Genomic DNA, 14,376 nt, shown 5'->3' with positions numbered 1-14,376 from the left:
AAGCCCTGGACAAAAGTTTAAAAGTCATTATTTTATAGATCCATATTTGCCATGGAGAAAGAGCTCATTTGATAGATCAGTCTTACCTCCTTTCCTAATTGTTATGCAATGCATGAAAAATATTAACAGTGTCTTTTTAAGTGTGTTTTGGTTTTTGATAGATTAACTAGTTAGTATTGTAAAAGAAATAATGTATACTCTGTCATCTAGACAAAAACTACATATTTGACTCTTTTGTCCTTTGTAAAAGCTTGTGTTCACATGGCTGTACATATTGATGTTTCTAATCAATACAGTTTGGAGGAGGGGATAAAGAAATTAAACCATTCATGTGATTATTTTATAACAGGGTTAATAACAAGCAAATAGCCCTTTATTTTCAAATAAGTGGGAAGCTTTATTTTCTTGGAAGCTCCAAGTATTGAGTTTATGTTGCTTGCATAGTATCCCTGTTGCTCAGCACATTATAGCTTCCATAAATTTTTATGGATTGAATTTCTGGTGTGTGTGTAGCCACAGCTATACTGAGTACAGAGTAGAAGTGGGGGCACTTGGTGTTGGTTGTGGATTTGAAGTCCATACATTACCTCCTCCAGGGTGCCCTACATTTTCTGACCTTCTGGCATCCCCTTCGAGTCTTTGTCTCAGCTGTACTATATGTAAGGGTGAAAAATAATTTCCTTTAAATTTGATTAGTATTTGTTAAACTTGGCCCTATCCTAAGCAAGAATATCCACAAAAGGAGGTTGACAGTCTAAACACAGTACTCAGTATCCAAGAAGCTTGAAAAGTAGTACACACTTTTTTACCCAAACTGCTTTGCACATAAGATATTAATGGATTTGCTAGTCTACCATGTCTGTCTCCTAGAACCAGCATCAGATTTAGAGGAGATTAAAGTCCTGACCCTTTCACTTACCAACATTCACTTTTTTGGGTTGAATAATCTCTCATATTTGTATAGATTCTCTTGTAGTGGCACAAAGCAACTCAAGCTTAAGAAAAAAGCTTTCTTAAAGAAAAAAGAAATAGTAATTATGTAATTACAATTTGTTCTTGTAATTACAAAAGGCAGATGTTTTTGGTTACAGTCAAGGCTAGATCTGGAAACTCAGAGCCTCAGAACGTGAACTCTGCATCTCATAGCAGCTTGTCTCTGTGTTGGTTTCATTCTCAGGCAGCCCATTTCCACAAGATGGCAAAATGGCTGCTGGCCATCCCAGGTACATATTCTCAAGCTTAGCATCCCTAAGGGAGAAGGAGTGGGGCAGGGGCAAGAAAGAGTAAAGGATGGAAGAAAAGGAGGGTGGGAGGGAGAGGGAGAAGGAGAGGTGGAGAGAGAGAGAGAAGGGAGGGAGGGAGGAAGGAAGGAAGGGAGGGAGGAAGGAGGGAAGGGAGGGAGGAAGGAAGGGAGGGAGGAAAGGGAGGAAAGTAGGAAAGAGGGGAGGGAAGGAGGGAAGGAAGGGAGGAAGGAAGAGAAGGGAGGAGGTTGAGGTTGGTTCTCTCCTGGTAATTCTAAGACACATTCCAGAATTGAGATGATCAACTTTAGGTCAAGAACCTATCCCTGAACCAGTCCTCTGGCCAGGAGTTTACAGGGCTCTGATGAGTCCAGCCTGGGTTAAACACCTTCTTGTTGGCCTGAGAACGAGAACACCCTCACCCAAACTACCAGAGCTGAGAGTAAGAAATGGAGGGGTAATTCCATAAGGAAATTGGGTATCCAATAAGAAGAAGCAGTGTTTTCTGGAAAAGAAAAATAAGAGATGATAACTACAGTCATCAACCATAGAGCAATGATGTTGAACCAATTGTTCTGTAAGGACTGTTCCAACTCTGAAATGTCATGATTTTATTCTGTTAATTTCTCACCATTTCTTTGGAGTCCATTCTTACCCATGCATACAGGTTACCGTGTTTTTTGAATAGATGCTGCTTGAGTCATCTAAATATTTGACTTTGATTTATTTGTCTTGAACAGTAATGTCCACATAAGAGGTAATGGCGTTGAGGCACTTTGCTCAATTTTAGTTTTCTATTTAAGTTGTAATTCAACTCATGAATTAGTAAAATAGACAGGAAATTTTAAATGACCTGACTGGATCTGTGAATCACTTTTAGTTAGTTATTTTAGAGTTTATATGCTATGTCCATCCCTCTCAGTTTGCTTTCGGCAAGAAAAAAGATTATCATCCTAAAGAATTATTTTATTTTTATTCAAGGTTTTAATAAAATGAGAGGAAAAATTATGTTTTGACATTTCTAAATTAAATATTTAAAAATATTATTTACAGGATGCAATATATGTTCAAATAATTAAAATAAATGAAAAATCATATAATAGTGGTGAAAAGAAAAAAACAAACAGTGTGAGGAAGAGCAAGAAAGGCTATGTTCTTCCATATCCTTCTAGATCTGGAGTTGGCAAATTAAGGCCCGAGGGACTATTTAGTAAATAAAGTTTTATTGACACACAGCCATGCCATTTATTTGCATTTTGTCTATGATTGCTTTCATGCTACACTAGCAGAGTTAAGTAGCTGTGATAGAAATTTTCTGGCCCTAGAATATTTACTTGTTGGCCCTTCACAGAAAAAGCTTGCCAACACCTTCTCTATATATATTACCCTCAAAATGACAGCACAGATGATTGTTTCCAAACCTGGGAAAGGCAGATTTAGGCATTAAAGTGAAACATGAATAAATAGGAAATATGATATTTGACCTTTGCATTTTAAACCCTGTGAAAATTGACTAGTCTGCAAAAGGCCATTTGCCAATGAAACCTTTTAAATTATGTTAATTTGCTTCTTTCCATCACCACAAGAACTGCCTGTACATAGCTCTTTGTGCTTCTGAACATATGCTGTTCTTAACTACTTACAGGTGTATTGGAATAATATCAAATCATGGCTATGAATACTGAACTCCCAAAGAGCTGTACCTATCGAGTCATACTCACAGTGATCCTTGCTAGAGAATTTTTTGTGCATAATTTAATCTTGGGGTCCTGGGAAGATGATAAGAAAGTGAAGGAAAAAGTGATTTCAGTGCACCTGATCCTTACAATATTGTTGTAAAGGCATTATTTCATTTTATCTTTGGGGAAACATAGTGAGATAAAGTTGCTCTGCTAAAGTTACATAGTTAGTGGCAAAAATTTAGGCTTCTGGACTTCTGGTTCCTGTGAAATTCTATCACTTCTAGTGTGTCATTGCCCAATAGAACTTCCTGTGATGATGGCAGTGATAAGTATTGGTGCTGTCCATTATACAGCCACATATGACCATTAAGCACAGAGAACTGAATTTTAAAGACTATTTAATTTCAAATAATTATTAGCCACTTGTTGCTGGTAGCTACCATTTTGGACAGCACAGCTCTGTAGTCTAAATCTACTGGTTTTTTATGCATTACTTTCACATCAGAGGAGCTCACATTGATTCAGTGCCTCCTTTGTTCCAGGAACTTTACAGCTGTTGCCTTAATTAGTCCTCTTAGCATCCCTGTGAATTTATCATTCCTTTATTACAGATGAGATGTTTTACAGGTGGTATGTATCTCAGGGCAGGTAAGAACATGACTAAGAACACAATACCGATATGTGACTGGTCAGGATTGAAGTCTGATATTCTGAATCCAAAGCTAGTGCTTTTTGTTTTAAACCTGTAAGGACCCAAATCCAGTATAGTTATGCTGCTGATAGCATTGGATAATGTGAAAGAATGTTAGAGGCAAAGATGTTTAGCAAGCTGGGTGCTTGAATCGTTTGCCTTTTTAGTGTACCTTATACCTTGGGAAGGAAAATTTAAAAGCTGAAAGATCGTCCTGTGCAGTTGGACAAGTTGTATAGACTATAATGGGAATGGCACCTTTCTACACTCGCACAATAAGCCATAAGGCAGGGGCCATTTTCTAGGGACCTAATTCCAAGTGCCTTTTTGCTAATTCATTGCCTTCCCTGATACACAAAATGATGACCATCCACAAGACAAAAGGCAGAGGGGTAGGAAAGGTGAAGGCTGGAGAGAGTATTATCATAGAAGTAGGAGAAAATTTAGATAGAAGTATCATTATTCTTCTGGAAAATTTAGGTCCAGAAGTCTTGTCTCATATTTTAATATTCAAAATAGGCCAGTTGCAATTCTTAGGTACCTTATGCCAAACATCACAAATCAATTAGATTTTATATGCCAACTATGGAAAAATATATCTTTTTTCTTGTTCCTCTCTTGTGTGTGCAGGCATGTTTTTTTTGTTTGTTTTCTTAACTGGGAGCCCTTCTAGCCCTTTTCCTAGCTACAGGAGAAAGAAATGAAATACAGTCATTATGTAGCAGTTATTTAGAGATCTGTTCTCAAAGATCAAACAGAAACTGGGGTAGACTGGAAGATTTGGAGGTTCTTATTTGGAGTTAATTTTCAGTTGTCTTTTAATGTTGACTATTCATGTACCCTAAATCTTTATAATTATTTCCCCTGAGGGGGAGAGGGGAAAGTTTAAAAGACCTTGTATTAAGAGCACAAGCTACAAACAAAGACTAGATAAGCTGCAATCTATTAAAATAAAGAAATTGTTTGCAGAAAGTTTTTCCAGAGAGTGGAAGCAACCCAAATGTCCATCAGCCAATGACTGGATAAAAGAAATGGAGTATATCCATGTTCATGAATAAAAAGGAATGAAGTACAGGAATACTACAGCATGGAAGAACCTTGAAAGCATTAAGCCAAATGAAGGAATCCAGTCACAAAGGCCATATATTATACGATTCCACTTTTAGGAAGTGTCCATGATACATAAATCTATAGAGGTAGCATGTAGATTAGTTGTTGCCCGAACTGGAGAGGAGAGGAGAATGGGGAATGACTGCTAATGGGTTTTCTTTTGGGGTGACAAAAATGGTCTGAGATTAGATAGCAGTGACGGTTGCACAACTCTTTGAATATACTAAAAACCGCTGAACTGTATACTTTTCAGGGTGAATTTTATAGTATATGAGTTCTCAATAAAGCTGTTCTAGATACAGGATGGATAGATAGGTAGGTAGGAGGCCTTGTATTAGGAGTTGCATGTGTTAATACAGGCATAGGTTGGGTTTTCTTTCCAGCTCTTCATTTATATTATCAAAGGAACAGACCAATGAACAGGAAGACAGAGTAGTGAAAATAAGCTAAACAGAAAAAAGAACAAAAAGAGAAGAGGACAGTTCAAGAGACCTCTAGAACAACATCAAGCATACTAACATCCCCACTGTAGGGGTCCCAGAAGTAGAAGAGAGAGAGGGAGGGACAGAGAACATATGTGAAGACATAATAGCTGAAAACTTTCCTAACCTGAGAAAGGAAACAGGCATCCAGGTCCTGAAAGCACAGAGAGTCCCAACAAGGTCAACCCAAAGAACTCCACACCAAACACGTTGTAATTAAAATGGCAGAAATCAAAGAGAGAATGTTAAAAGCAGCAAAGGAAAAGTAACAAGTTACATATAGGGGAACTCCCGTAATATCAGCTGACTTTTCAGTAGAAACTGCAGGCCAGAAGGGAGTGAAGTAATATATTTAAAGTGATGAAAGGAAAAAAACCCTAAAACCAAGAATAATCTACTTCGCAAGGCTACCATTCAGATTTCAAAAAGAGTCTTACAGTTAAGCAAAAACTAAAAGAATTTGGTACCACAAAACAAGCTCTATATATGAAATGTTAAAAGGACTTCTCTAAGCAGAAAAGAAAAGCAGAAAAGGCCATAATCAGAAATATGAAAATTATGAAAGGAAAAATCTCATTGATAAAGGCAACTGTACAGTAAAGGTCAACCACTTATAAAGCTAGTAGGAAGGTTAAAAGGCAGAAGTAGTAAAATCATCTATACCCAAAATAACTAATTAAGGGATACACAAAAATCTGTAAAATATGATGTCAAATACAGTAAATGTGGTGGGGAAGTAAAAATGCAGGATTGTTAAAATGCATTCAAACTTAAGAGACCAGCAAATTAAAATCATATATCTATCTATCTATCTATCTATCTATCTATATATCTATATATCGATATATATATAGATATATATGGCTATATATAAACCTCATGGTAATCACAAAAAATCTGTAATAGATACACACACACAAAAAAGAGTAAGAAATCCCAACATACACTAAAGATAGTCATCAAACCACAAGGGGAATGACCAAAAAAAGAAGAAAGGAACCAAAAAAAAACCACAAAAGCAACTCCTGAACAATTAACAAAATGGCAATAAGTACATACCTATCAATAATTACTTTAAATACACATGGACCAAATACTATCAGAAGACACAGAGTGGCGGAATGGATACAAAAACAAGACCCATATATATGGTGCCTACAAGAGACTAACCTGAAATCTAAAGACACAAACAGACTGAAAGTGAGAAGCTGGAAATGGTATTTTATGCAAATGGAAAGGAAAAGAAAGCTGGGGTTGTGATACTTATAACCAACAATAGAGACTTTAAAACAAAAACTGTAACAAGAGACAAAGAAAGATATTATGTAAGGATAAAGGGATCTATCCAACAGGAAGATACAATTGTGTGTGTGTGTGTGTGTGTGTGTGTGTGTGTGTGTGTGTGTATATATATGCACTAAATATAGGAGCACCTAAATACATAAAAAAATATAAACAACCATAAAGAGAGAAATTGAGAGTGACACAGTAATACTACAGGACTTACATCAATGGACAGATCATTCAGACAGAAAATCAATAAGGAAACACTGGTCTTAAATGATACTCTAGACCAGGCAAACTGTATGACATTCTATCCAAAAACAGCAGAGTACACATTCTTTTCAAACGCACATGAAACATTCTCCAGGATAGATCACATGCTAGGCCACAAAACAAGTCTAAGTTAATTTAAGAAAATTGAAATCATATCAAGCGTCTTTTCTGACCTCAAAACTTTGAGACTAGAAGTTAACTACAAGAAAAAAAAACCCACAAAAAACACAAACACATGGTGTCTAAACAATATGCTACTAAACAACCAACGGATCACTGGAGAAATCAAACAGGAAAACAAAAAAATACCTGGAGACAAATATAAATTAAAACATGCAATCCAAAATATATGGGATATAGCAAAAGCTGTTCTAAGAGGGAAGTTTATAGTGATACAAGCCTACCTCAGAAAACAAGAGAAATCTCAAATAACCAATCAGCCTTATACCTAAAGAAATAGAAAAAGAAGACTATACAAAACCCAAAGTTAGTAGAAAGAAAGAAAGAGCAGAAGTAAATGAAATAGATACTAAAAAAAAAAACAGAAAAGGTTAATGAAACTAAGAGCTGGTTCTTTGAAAAAACAAAATTGATAAACCTTTAACTAGAATCATCAAGAAAAAAAGAGAAGACCCAAATAAATAAAATTAGAAATGAAAACCCAAACATAAATGGTCAACTAATCTATGACAAAGGAGACAAGAATGTACAATGGGGAAAAGACAGCCTCTTAAATAAATGGTATTGGGAAAACTGGACAACTTTCTCATACCATGTACAAAATAAACTCAAAATGGGTTAAAGATTCAATAAATGGTATTGGGAAAACTGGACAGGTACATGCAAAAGAAACTGGACAACTTTCTCATATCATGTACAAAAATAAACTCGAAATGGATTGAAGATTTAAATGTAAGACCGCAAACCGTAAAATTTCTAGAAGAAAACATCAGCAGTATGTTCTTTGACATCAGTCTTAACAATATTCTTTTGGATATGTCTCCTCAGGCAAGGGAAACAAAAGCAAAAATAAACAAATGGGACTACATCAAACTAAAATGCCTTTGCACAGCGAAGAAAATTATCAACTAAACGAAAAATCCCCATACTGAATGGGAGACAATATTGGCAAACGATATATCCAAGAAGTAGTTAATATCCAAAATATACAAAGAACACATAGAACTTGACATCAAAAACACAAACAACTCAATTAAAAAGTGGGCAGACGACCTGAATAAACATTTAAGACAACATACAGATGGCCAACAGGCACATGAAAAGATGTTCAACATCACTAATCATAGGAAAATGTAAATCAAAACCACAATGAGGTATCACCTCACACTGTCAAAATGGCTATTATCAAAAAGACAACAAACAGCAAGTATTGGCAAGAAAGTGGAGAAAAGGGAATTCTCATACATTGTTGATGGAAATGTAAGTTGGTGCAGCCACTATGGAAAACGGTATAGAGACTTCTCAAAAAATTAAGTTATAACTACCATATTATCCAGCAATTCCACCCCTGGGTATTTATCAGAGGAAAACAAAAACACTAATTTGAAAAGATATATGCATCCCTATGTTCATTGCAGCATTATTTACAGTAGCCAAGATATGGAAACAACCTTTGGGCACATCAATAGATGAATGGATAAAGAAGATGTGATACACACACACACACACACACACACACACACACACACACGTACACACAATGGAATACTACTCAACCGTTAAAAAAGAATGAAATCTTGCCATTTGCAGCAACATGAATGGACCTAGAGGGCATTATGCTCACTGAAATAAGTCAGAGAAAGACAAATATTGTATGATATCACTTATATGTGAACTCTAAAAAACAAAACAAACGAACATAACTGAAACAGTCATAGATATAGAGAACAAACAGATGGTTGCCAGAGGGGATGGGGTGAATGGAGGAGAGAAGTGAGGGAGATTAAGACGTACAGACTTAAAGTTAAAAAATAAATGAGTCATACGTATGAAATATAATGTGTGGTGAATATAGTCAATGATTATGTAATATCTTTCTATGGTGACACATGACACTTAGACTTATCATGATGTTCATTTTGAAATATATAGAAGTATGGAATCACTATGTTGTGTACCAGGAACTTAACATAGTGTTGTAAGTCAACTATACTTCCAAAACAGTCACATAACAAATTCATACGAAAAGAGATCATATTCGTGGTTACTAAAGGCAGGGGTTAGGGAGAGGAGGAATTGGATGAAGGTGGTCAAAAGGTACAAACTTGCAGTTACAAGGTAAATAAATATTAGGGATGTAGTGTACAACATGACTAATATAATTAATACTGCTGTATGTTATACATGAAAGTTGTTAAAAGAGTGAATCCTAAAGATTTTCATCACAAGGAAACTACTTTTTTCTATTTCTGTTGTATCTATATGAGATATTGAATATTCACTAAACTCAGTATGGTAATCATTTCATGATGTATTTAAGTCAAATCATTATGCTGTACACCTTAAACTTATGCAATGCTGCATATCAATTATATCTCAATAAAAGTGAAAATTGAATATAAAAATATTTTTTAATGCTCGTAGTTGCACCTCTTCAGGGTTTGGAAATGCCTGCTGTATGGCAACGGGTATATCAGGAAGAGGGAACAGCTGGGTTGATCTGTCTGACTGAAGCAAGGGCTGGAAGCTCTGTGCTGAAAGCAGGAATGATTTGATGCCAAAGGATATATCTCTTCACCACCATCAAGGAAATGTGAATGGTGACAGCACACACTACCAGCTAGATCAAGATGACCCTGGCCCAGTTGAACAGTTTCCCATCCACCCCTCCCCCCCAGAATTTTTACCATGGCACAGACTCAGGAAAGGAGTTGAATATCACTTTCCAGCTCTCAGAGAGGTAGACAACTGATCTCAGATAAGGGGGGCAGTGAATCAAAGAGAATTTGCACACACTATTTCGGAACAAAAAATAATAAAGAGATGGCCTGTGTCAGTGATGAGCAAGAAAATGAAGAGCATGGTATCTGTGCTACACAGTAAAGGAGAAAGAGAGAAGCTCCACATACAACAGACAAATGACCCCTTTTGGAAAAACATAAAACGTATTACTCAAGAAACAGAAAACATATTACTGATAAAGCTTCATGGTATGGAAGAACTTAAGAAGAATATTAATTCAGTTAATAAACAAAAACATGATCACACTGACTTACAAACAAATAGAGGAAGTAAAGGGAGCTAAGGAAACCAATTGAGGACCAGAACAACAATATTCAAGAACTAATAAATAAGTCACAAGGATCAATGAATCTTAAATACACTACAATGCACAGGAGACCCCCACACCCCACAATGAAGAGTTTTCTGGCCCCAAATGTCATTAGAGTCAAAGCTGAGAAACCCACATTTAACTGCATTTATTAACTTACGATAGTAAATACGGGCTATTGGTATAATTAAAATAAAGATACCAAAAGAAAAAAAAGTACTAAAGGGAAAAAAAGCTGAAACACTGATGTTAAATGAAGGATTGTATGATTCACAATGAATGCAAAGGGGAAAATGAAGAATTTAAAGCACTTAGGAGAAAATAACAAAGAGATAATACAACATAAAGAAAATTGGTGCCATTGAAGGAGGGATACCAACAGCCAAAAATGAAAGTTCTTTTAAAGATAGGACAAAACCTCATTGGAAAGAATGTGGAATTATGCCTCAACAACAAAAAGAACACTGTACTCCAGGAAATATCAATAACAAAATTTGACTATTTAAAGACCAAATTTCTCAACTTTGAGGATAGAGAATGCTTCACTGCCGTGACTGAACATACAAATGAGAATATACAAGAGAGAGACAATCATACTGGACTTATATTTCTCTCCAACCATTTTTAATAGCAGAAGACAGTGAAACAAAATATGTAAAATTCTTAGGGAAAGCAAGTGATACCCAAGAATATCTTAGCCAGCCAAGTGAGCACTTTTATCACATTATTGTCTGTGAGAAAGATTGAGAATAATTTCAATATCTAAATATAGGTAATTGAGCAAATAAACTATATTCTGTCTAATCAGTGGAATACTATGTAACCATTAAGAATGATGAAGTAGACACAGGCTTATTTGTGAACAGGTGTTCATAATACACATGATAGCATTTGGACTTAATAGATATCTACAGGACGTTTCATCCAAAAGCATCAAAATACACATTCTTTTCAAGTGCACATGGAATATTCTCCAGGATAGTTCACATTCTAGGCCATAACACAAGTTTCAACGAATTTAAGAGGATAGAAATTATATCAGGCATCTTTTCTTACCACAAATGTATGAAACTAGAAATCAATTACAGGAATAAAAATAAAGACAAACACATGTAGACTAAACAACATGCTAATAAAAAACCACTGGGTCAATGAAGAAATCAAAAAGGAAATCAGAAAATATCTCAAGACAAATGAAAACAGAAGCACAACCATATAAAATCTATGGGAAGCAGCAAAAGCAGTTCTTAGAGGGAAGTTTATAGTGATACAGTCCTACCTCAAGAAACAAAAAAAAATATTCTCAAATAAACAACCTAACCTACCATCTAAGGGAATTAGAAAAAGAAGAACAAACAAAGCCCAAAGTCGTCAAAAGGAAAGTAAAAATCAAGATCAGAGTATAAATAAATGAAACAGAAAACCCCCCCAAAAAAACTAAAAGAAAAGATCAATGAAACCAAGAACTGTTTTTTTGAAAAGATAATCAAAATTGATGAACCTTTAGCAAGGATCATTAGGAAAAAAAGAGAGAGGACCCAGATACACACACACACACGCACACACAAATGAAAGAAGAGAAATTACAACTGATATCACAGAGATACAAACAACTGTAAGAGAATACTGCAAACAGTTATATACAAACTGGACAATCTAGAAGGCATGGATAAATTCCTAGAAACATACAATCTTCTACAACTGAATCAGGAAGAAATAGATTATCTGAACAGACCTATCACTACTATTGACATTGAATCAGTAATCAATAAATTCCCAGCAAAGTCCAGGACCAGATGGCTTCATGGAGGAATTCTACCAAACTTATAAAGAAGAGCTAATACCTATCCTTCTCAAACTATTCAAAAAAACTGAAGAGGAGGGAAGATTCCAAAATTCATTCTACCTGGCCACCATAACCCTGATACTAAAACCAGACAAAAACATAAAAAAAGGAAATTACAGGCTAAAACTCTGATGAATATAGATGTAAACATGCTCAACAAAATATTAGCAAAGTAAATTCAACAATATACAAAAATGATTGTATACCATGATAAAACAAACAAAACCACCAGCAAAGTGAAAAAAAACTTAATGGAATAGCAGAAAACATTTGCAAATGTTATGCCTGATAATGGTTAATATCCAAATTATATTAAAAAAACTACTATGTATGAAATAAGATACAAGGATGTAATGTACAGCACAGCAAATATAATCAATATCTTATAACTTTAAATGGATTATAATCTATAAAAATATTGAATCCCTATGTTGTACACCTTAAGCTAATATAATATTGCAAATCAACTATAGTTTAATTTTAAAAGTGTTCATAATATATGCTACAGAAGAGCAGTAACAAACAATACATGAGATAATATTTTTTAAAATTTGTTCATGTGTTTATATCTGTATACATAGAAAATGTATCATAAGGATATAAATTAATTTTGTTTTCTTTTAATTTAACTTATTGGTTCTCAACTGGGGACAGTTTTTCTCCTTCAGGGACATCTGGCAATATCTGAGACTTCTGTTTGTTACAACTGGGAGAATGCAGCTCACTTCTAATAGCACTGAGAATGCAGCTAAATATCCTCACGTACAGGACAGCCCTCCACAAGGAAAAATCATTCAGCCCAAAAATCAATAGTGCTGGGCTTCCCTGGTGGCGCAGTGGTTGAGAGTCCACCTGCCGATGCAGGGGACACGGGTTCGTGCCCCAGTCCGGGAAGATCCCACATGCCGCGGAGCGGCTGGGCCCGTGAGTCATGGCCGCTGACCCTGCGCGTCCTGAGCCTGTGCTCCGCAATGAGAGAAACCACAACAGTGAGAGGCCCACGTACCGCTAAAAAAAAAAAAAAAAATCAATAGTGCTGAGATTGAGAAACCCTGATGTAATTGTATTTACTAATTTACTGTGGTAAATATGGGTTACTGATATAATAAAAATAAAGTTACCAAATATACTGTATCAAGTGAAACTGGAGAAGATTTTGCTCAGTAGATGAATGTGTTCAAGTTAAAAAGATATAAATTCATTTATGCAGTCCTTTGTTAGGGGTCTTGAATTAATTTGCAATGCAAATCTTCACTAAGTGAAAACTTAGTAAATCATACTGTTCTTTTAAATAATAATCTATGTTGGGAGGATAAAAATCAAATTGTAAAAGAAAAGAAAATATGGTCAATATAGACCCAAGTAAAAGTTTGTTTTTAAAATGATCTATTTAAATAACCTCCTCATTCACTTTACATTGTAGTATCTCAGAATAAATGGTAATTTAATCTTAGGCCTGGGATTGGAATAATTAGTGATCCCCAATTAGTATATATTTCATGGATATACACCCCCAATATTGTTCAATACATAGGAATTATTTTTTCTACAGTATGAGTTGTGAGATATTAAAAGTGTTTCATTTGTTTGGAGTCCCTTAAACCTTTGAAGTGTGGTGTCTAAAATTCTCATCCTTGAAATTATGTCCCATTGGGTTCAAGTGATGCATGTCAAAGAGTATGTGGATCTATGTTGAAGCCTTTAGTGGGGATAAAACTTGCTGTTTAAGAAGAAGCGTAATGTAAAGACAAGCCAGCACTGCAGAAACATGACTGGTTAAAAGGAACGTGGCAGACTTTGCCTCCTGCATATATAAAAATTGTGTTCAAGCCATTCGACAGTTCTTCCCAAACTGCAACAGACTGCTGGAGAGGACCAAATGCTGCTCGGACGTGTCATCACTTTAGTGCTCAAGTTGCAAATATGACTAGTATGTTGAAGGTTCTACTGAGTGTTTTCGTCCTTGGAAGCATAATATCTAAAATTCTAGTGCTTGAAAGTGTGCCATGAACACAAAACCTCTTCAGGATCATGGTCCCAGCAAAAGTCATTTTAAAATTAGAGCTTGAAAAATGTAGCTAATTAAATTTAGTTCAAACAAATGTTTATCTAACATCTGCTCTTCCCCAGCAATGTGGCAGCTGCTGGGAGAAAACAGTGCATAAAGACAAACCCTCTACTCAAGGAATGGACCATCCAGATGTGCTTAGAACTACTCACTGGCACTTGACAGGACTTAGAGAAGTGATGTAAAATGAAACACTAGAAAGACCTGAGATGAATTTTCCATAGATGATAATCATACCATGTGTTCATGTAATGTTTATGTCAATGTGAGGGATTTTATGTCTTTGGGGGCAGCTTTTATGCCCTGAAAAGATTTTTCAGAGATTTAAATTGGTTTAAAAATTAATATTGATTAAGTTATAAATCTTAAAGCCTACTTCCTAAACTTATAGATCTTCTTATTCTATT

General features: G+C 35.4%; 1 protein-coding gene across 3 annotated transcripts in view; it reads left to right on the top strand.

Moving 5' to 3' along the window:
• The window catches only part of SUCLG2 (succinate-CoA ligase GDP-forming subunit beta), a 310,821-nt gene that overhangs the window by 261,997 nt on the left and 34,448 nt on the right, over positions 1–14,376 (top strand). The gene's annotated exons all lie outside the window — the stretch shown is intronic.

This window comes from Pseudorca crassidens, chromosome 10 (genome assembly GCF_039906515.1).
Source record: "Pseudorca crassidens isolate mPseCra1 chromosome 10, mPseCra1.hap1, whole genome shotgun sequence".
Classification (NCBI taxonomy): domain Eukaryota; kingdom Metazoa; phylum Chordata; class Mammalia; order Artiodactyla; family Delphinidae; genus Pseudorca; species Pseudorca crassidens.
This window is presented reverse-complemented; position numbering and strand designations above follow the sequence as displayed.